The following is an 8,028-nucleotide window of genomic DNA, read 5'->3' on the forward strand; positions in this document are numbered from 1 at the left end:
TGTTTGGCTTAAAACTTTATATCTAGCCTGAGGAACCCAAATTAACCGTACACATCAAATTTCAGAAGTTGGATCCCTATGAAAATGGTCCAACGGTAAGATCATCTCATGAATTATTGATCTGATGCCCACCTGAGATCTGGATATGCTTTAAGTTTAGTCTCAACCCATTATATGAGGTGAAAAAACTAATGGACGGAGCGGATTTCTCATTAATATCTCTGTGGGGCCCCACCTGTGATGAATGTGCACAACATCATGTGCAATCAGCACTGCACCAGGAATGTATGCACGGTCAAACCGAGTTTGACCGTGCTTTCCAAAAACAGAGATAGGGCCCCCTGTTTTCCCGCCGCTGGCATTTTTGAACGCATGGCCATCCATTGAAACATGATCAGGCCCACTTCCATCATCATTGATGATCGGAACTGCTCATCATGTCCACAGGCCTGTTTCGGTCACACCCTAGATCAGAGCACTTCAAATCAAGCCAAGAATCGCTGTCCACATCCTCTGCTGTTGCCCTTCAAATTAAGAAACAGATTGTGGACGGCAATGGGGCCACCACCAATATATGCTGATCAGATCCATCCGTTAAGGGGCTATGACATGTCCGACTGACCTCATGATGCGGAAGGAGAAGGAAAAGCGGGGAGGAAACTTCCTTACACCAAAAGTTTCGGGATTTCCGGACGGGTGCGTAAGCTACGGTTCTGCCCACCATCTGAGCATCTGATTTCAGTGGCCCACAAGCTTTCAGTGACCCATCCAAGCCGTCCCTAAGCATCAGAACGAGGAGAAACCCTGTGCCCGAAAATCTGCCATGATCCACAATATCATTTTCTTGGATTGAATCAGAGATCCATTCTTTCTTGATGGGCCACATGTGAGCATCTGAACGGTCCGTTTTGTGTGTCAGGGATGCAGATACACATCAGTGTGGGTGGAGCATCTACATGTTGCAGGGTGGGTGAACGAATCAACAGCAACTGCTATTCTGGTGCGCAAGGACGCCAGCCAGAGCAAGTTTCTGAAAACCACACCTCTTGGCTGCGTAAAGATTTCGCAATAGCTGTTCCACACCGCCTCATGCTGCAGACCGACCTCCCTACCTATAAAAGAATGATAATAAAAACAGCAACTGTTCATATTTAATGGCTAGGAAACACTTGGATGGTTAATAAAGAAATAATAGCAACGGTTGATATTGGATAGCTAGTTTCTACAAAGGGGATCTGTCATCCACGTCCGCTGTATGGCCCATCATATCAACGATTCAGATCACTGAATTGCCGCACATCCCCGGATTATGTTCTGTCCATTCATTTCATTTGTTTTATACACTGTAGCTCAACTGAGCAAAATAACCACAGGCCAGAAGATCTAAACAGTGTGGTCCACCTGATGTGAAGCTCAGATCTCGCACATGTATTTGCACAGGCTTGTGTATGGATGGGCTTAGCGAAAACAATGGGAAAAGTTATATGATACTCGGGCATTGCTCAACGCTTGACACGCAGGCACTTAGAAATTTGCACACCTGGCACCCGTTAACTCAACTGAAACCATCTAAACTCCAAAGCCTACTTTTGCGAAGCCGAAAGACCCAGATAGGTGGGCCCACTAGATCTGACGATACCTATATGTTAGGGACCTTTGCACAAAATCAAAGATGAACACCCCTGCTGAGTGATTCACCTAACCACTACAAGAGTGAAAATGATTCAATCATCCCTTTAATCTAGATAGTCTCAATTGTAATAAAGTAGGCAATCAAGAGGATACGTGAAGAGTTCATCCAATCTCTCCCCTATTTCAATCATTTTTATCATTTGAATATGGATTTTAAAAGGAGGATCCTATAACAAATATCCAACAACAAAAAATGTTTTATTTTTAACCATGTAAGACTCACCCACTGGTAATAACTTACAAGTAAACCATAGCTCTAGTTCATTAACACTTATTTGTTGAAATAGGATTATTAGATATTTTTCATTCTTAACTGTCCAATAAATATCCACCAATCCAATAGTCAGATAATCAAATAAGCATTAATCGTTTGCTCATTATACATCTAAATTAAAAACCATAATTTGCATACTTAATAATTTGACTGACTTATATACCACATAAGAAATTTTTAAGTGCTTGTACATCATTCATCAAACCCTTTCATATTATCAAAGTTTTTCTTAATGTGATTTCCCTTCCCAGGTCATTACAAGTGAAAGTGAAAGGTTGGTTGGTTACAAATATCCGGTCACATCCAAACAGGCCCAAAAAGATGTCCATCCTTAAAAGTTTCCTCAACTGTCACACTGCCAAACAAACTTTGTCACTTCTAAAAGCATCTGCAAATCAATCAAGAATCTTTTTTAAAATTTCTAAGCATGCCATTAAAAAGTATATTATGCGTTTGGTAAACCTAAAAAAATCATCTTGAAGCTGAGGTACAGATGAGTTGCACATTATCTCAATTTTAAGTATGGAGAAACCATGAAAAACTAATAAAAAATCCTCGGCAAAAGAAGTATTGGAGATTCAAACAGTAATTCTATTGTTTGATTTAGATTTATTTTTTTTAAAATCTTATGAAAATATTAAAAAGCCACCAATCAAATATGAGTCTCCTCTCATCCAAGATTTTGGAATAAACTAATAATACACATCTTTTGAGTAAAATGAAAATGAAAATTGATTTTAGTAGCTACTTTTTGTTTCCTAAACAAGGGAAAAGTAAAATCCAATAGAAAATTTTATACTCTTTTTATTGCATTTTTGCAGAGAAAAAATGGATGTATTTAAAATTTTATTTTCTAAGGCATGCTTTAATAACTCATGAAGGGAACCAAAAAAAAAAAAAAAGGTTGTACGGTATATTGGAGAGCAAATGCAAGAAGAAACAAAAGAAAAAACACATTGTTTTGCCTCTATCTGTAGAATATTTATTGAGCTCATGAAGTGGTCCCCTTATTAATGTCATTCTGTTTGCATGTGTAGCTACACTCACTTAGGACGCAGATTGAAGAGTAAGTAAATTTTGTGAGGGCCACCGTGAGTGTTTTTCCAACTCATTTTAGGGCATGAGTCAAAAATTGAAGCATATTTAAAGATCAAGTGGACCACACCACAGAAAATGGTGGGATAATGACTTCCAACATTGAAACCTTCCTAGGGCCCATAGTGATGTTGATTTATCATCCAACCTCAGGAAGGCCCACAGTGATGTTTATTTATCATCCAACCTCACTAGGGCTACACTGATGTTTATTTGTCATCAACTTGTTCAGGAGGACACATAGGGGCTTACCGTCATGTTTATCAGACATGGATGAACGGAAAACACAAATATCAGCTTGATCCAAAACTTGCAGACCCCAGGAGGTTTTCTACGGTAGGGGTTCAATTCACACTGTTTCCTGTGGTGTGGTCCACTTGAGCTTTGGATATGCTTCAATTTTGGAGTCATGCTCTCCAACGAACTGGAAAATCAGATGGACGGCTTGGATAAAACATATACATTACAGCAGGCCACACAGAGTTTACTCACACGCTATGGCGTGGTTACTCACTGCACAATCCGCGTTCATTCACCTTAGTTAAAGCCAAATCCGTCATGTTCTGTAATTTTGATAGCTTTTCTGCAAGATCTTCCCTTCTCATCAGCGAAATGTGGACCAGATTCGTGGACAACACCTAAGTTCTATGGGGTCCACCATGTTCTATATGTAAATCCGTTCCGTCCATCAGGTGGTAACCGTTATTTGGACCGTACGTGCAAAAGATAAGACCAATTAAAAACTAATATGCGACGCAATGGGAATAATGTAAAATTGCTCCGAAAACAGCTTAGTTCACATCGCCATCCTGAGTTTTGTACCATGCTGATGCATGTATCTTCTCTTCATCCTGGGGAGTTAGACGTGATTAACGGATTTGATGAAAGATACAAACTACGATAGCTCCATACACAAACATGTGGTTGGCATCACATCCCCATTGTTCCCTGCTGTGTGGGCCACTTGAGTTATAGATCTTGATGACTTTTTCAATCTGAAACTAGAATCAAGAATAGAACCTGATAGATGGTGTCGATTTTAGATACACAACATGGTGGCCCCCAGAGCATGGGGTGTTTTAGGCTCTGTGTAACACATGTGTTGCAGAAGATTCCGGTCCATTTCACCATGATGCAGGATCCCATTCGCGTATGCCCCCAGTTTGATTATCTCTAAGCTGCTGATATGATGTGCCCCACCACCTGAAAATCTCCCTGATTGGAAGATCCAAATCGTTTGATATTGGGCCTTTTTTTGCAATTGAATGTTGACCGTTGCTGTATTTTTCTTTTTTCCTTAATTATCCATTTGTAGACCTCAAATCAAATGATTAGGATCATCCAATCCAGAAGATTTCCAGGGCATCCGCTATGTTGAGGTCCATCAGATTTTGATCACTTGTATGGAATCCTGAGCAGCAGCATACGTTTTCTGATGATAGGACCCAATGCCAATAGTTCGTACTTCTGAGAGAATCACAACTCTTTCCTGTGATGTGGTCCACCTGAGATTTGGATCTGCTTCATTTTTGGCATCGTGTCCTAAAATGAGCTGTCAAAACAGATGGAGAGCGTGGATGTAAGGCAAAAATATCATGGTGGACCCCACGGTCAGGGATCTACCGACCTCGGTGGATCCGGGCATCCACCACAGCTGCATCCCTCCGTTTTTCAATCTGCACAGGTAGGGCCCATGGTTCGGTGATCTGCCATGGATGGACCGTGACCCAAAAATCTCCAAGACTGAAAAACGTTAACCACCAATCTCAGGGCTTCTTAAGTCGAACGTGCACCATTGCTGTATTTCTCTTCCTGACCATCCATCCACAGGCACAAATTGAAGGTTATCAGATCCTCCTATCAAGAAGATTTTCAGGGCACGGACCAACAAATCAACGGTCCAGATCACCGAACCACAGGCACACTCGTAGAAACTAAATAAATTTTAAAAAAAAAAAAAAAAAAAAAAAAAAAAGAGAGACCATACCATTCATATTCTCCGGCGGAGGACCATAAAACTCCCCTTTCTTGAGATAATGGTCCAAAAGGCATCACTAAGGTTGGAAAAATAGAAAAAGAGGGTAGCAAATCAAATCAAGGTCTGATCATGGATGAAGTGCCAAAATGCAAAATGAATCACATGGGTCCCATTCAAACTCATCACCTCAACCACTTACCATTGTAATGTGACCTTATTTTACTGGTACATCAATGTTGTGGCCTGCATTGATAGGACTAGAACTAACCATTTGTCTTCATCATAAGGACACAAGAAAAGACATTAGGTACCATTTTTTTTCTTTTTTCTTTTTTAAAATTTCCTTCTTTTTTTTTTTTTAACAGCTAGTGTTTTGCACAAGATGAATGTATCATCACATGGGAGCTTTTACTTTCTTTTGCTTTCTTTTTGAAAGAGAGGACAAAATATAAAGTAAAAAAGGTGAGTGAGTGGAAGCAAAAAGCACATAGGATCAAGGTCACTTCTAATGTACCCAATTAGCAAAGTTCAAAATGGCATTGAAATGTATTTGTCTGTGGTTCCACCATTGAGAACTAGCTTAAGGCAGTTCAAAGATAGCATTTGAATGCAAGCGGCGTCGATTGGCTACATTTCAATGATTTTATCAGCACTATATGTTTGTGTGCGTGCATGCCTGTGTTACTAGATATGTACGCTAAGTAGGTATGATGCGTGCAACGCATGTAAAGAGTAGGGGTTTGTAAGATGGAGAGAGCTAAAGGTAAAGTGTGAGGATGGATGTTCTAGTGCTTGAAATTTATATATATAGCATACGTTTAACTCAATCAAACCATTTAAGTTGTGGGAATTGTAGAAGATAAGTTATTTTTCATAATCTCTGACTAATAAGAATCTATTTGTTAAAATTGAAACCATTGACTACTTTAATTTGGCTATCCACAATATATCCTCCAAACGGTCAATAAGAAAATCAAATCAATATATATTTTTAATGCATGATTTGCATCGTTTAATTTTAATTCCTTGTCTTCCACGTGTATAATTTTTTAGTACCCATGTATTAATATACTCCGCCAAAGTATAAAAGCTTTTCCTGTAAAAATGAGGCAAAATCAGTTTAATAGAGAGAGTCCGTCTTATGTTTATTCTAAATGCCCTTTCTTTATGCAAAAACCCTCCTATATGGGCAAAGCTTTACCTCATCCAAAAACTAATTGGGTGGGTAATAATGTCCCAGCTACTCATGTTACATAAAGAAGAGATTAGACATGAGTGATAGTAGAACTCAAAAGGAAAAAAAAAAAAAAATCATATAAGGGAAAATCAGAAAATTTTAGGAACAGTTGTTTAAGTGGTCCAATTTGGCTGTCATTTGGGAACTGACAATTTTCAGTTGGGAACCCAAGCAATACAAAGGTGTCCATGTAGTTTCTACATTGGAGCTAGAGGAACCAACTAATTCGACAGTATGATGGACCAGTGCTGCTTGTGGCCTTGCCCCCAAATGAAATTAATCCAATTAAGACAACAATCCCTGTAGAATGCAACAGAAGTATAAATAGGTTGATTTTATTTTTTTATTTTTTATTTTTTATTTTTTTTGAAAGATGGTAGAAATTTTTTTATGTAATGATGAATAGAGAAATTCTTGAGAATTCATTGCTTCTGGTTGTAGCAAGGGGTGTGCCATTGCAGCCTTCACTACTGTCATAAGAGCCTTGGAATCCATTGCCAGAAGTGGACCGTTACCGAGTGATTGAGATAGGTACAGTACAAGGAGAGAAGGCAGCAGAGCTTATGAGTATCAATATGTTTTTCTTTGTTCATGGGTAAGCTAAGCTAGAATCAAAGCCATAAATATACATGTACAGGTCACAGAACAGGCTGCAAAGCACCCTCTGATTGAACTACAGCTCCCCCAATAAATATCAATATAATATCAATAGATGATAGTTACCGACAAATACTACAATTATAAGTATTTGCTAATAAACTCAGTAAAGATAAGTGCCTTTCGAGAAATAACTTAACAAAGAGAAGTACCCATGCTATGCAAGGCATCAATTATTTTTTTTCTTTTTTTTCTTTTTTTTTTCTTTTTTTGAGAGATAATGAAAAAAAATATTAAAAGAGAGCAAAAAAGAAACAATAACAGCTAAAACGCAGAGCCGCGAAGGTGACAACCCAGATACATCCAAAGAAAGTCATGATTTTTTTTCCATGGTCATAACAATGTCATTTAAATAAATTATGTCCCATTTGATAAGATGCATAAAAACAGATACTTTGTCTTCTTCTTTCTTTTCTTTTTTTTTCTTTTTTTTTTCTTTTTTTTTGTATCAGCCTATACTGTTAAAGATTTCCCAGTGGCCATTGACATGATGCACATAGTAGTTCCAGAGAATTCCTAGACTGAGAAATTATTCTGAAAGAACAGTATTTATTGTCTCTGCCAGCGTACCGGTTCCCAGGGCCGTTAAAAGGATGTTTGATGTCAGGTAGGTAGCCTTTCATTGAACTTTTGCAAAGCAATCATTGAGAATTACTGTTTCAAAATAACCTCGAATGGCTGTGGCAAGGCTACGATGACAATGATGACACAAACTATTATTTGGGGATTAAAAAATCAGATAAGAACTTGCAGGTTTTTTTTTTGCAAAACCAAATTTACAAACTCCAAATCCCATCCCTCTTCCCTTTGTAGTAGTTGTTGTTGAGGTCGTATGCTCAGGAAAAAAAAAAAATCTAAGAAGAGCCCATGGTTCTTTTACCAGCAATCAGTTTTACAAATTTTCCCCACCAAAAAACCCCCCAAAAGTCCGAATAAGAACTCACAATGAACTAACAACCACTTATTTTAAGTTTTATCATTCTTTTTCCCATGTTTGATTCCTACGAAGTTTGAAATTTTCTTTCCTTTCCAAGCCATGAGAAGTGATAGGATATCCATTTAAAATTCCAATAGGAAGATCCATGTGTATGACTG

The sequence above is a fragment of the Magnolia sinica genome, chromosome 1 (genome assembly GCF_029962835.1).
Source record: "Magnolia sinica isolate HGM2019 chromosome 1, MsV1, whole genome shotgun sequence".
Lineage (NCBI taxonomy): Eukaryota > Viridiplantae > Streptophyta > Magnoliopsida > Magnoliales > Magnoliaceae > Magnolia > Magnolia sinica.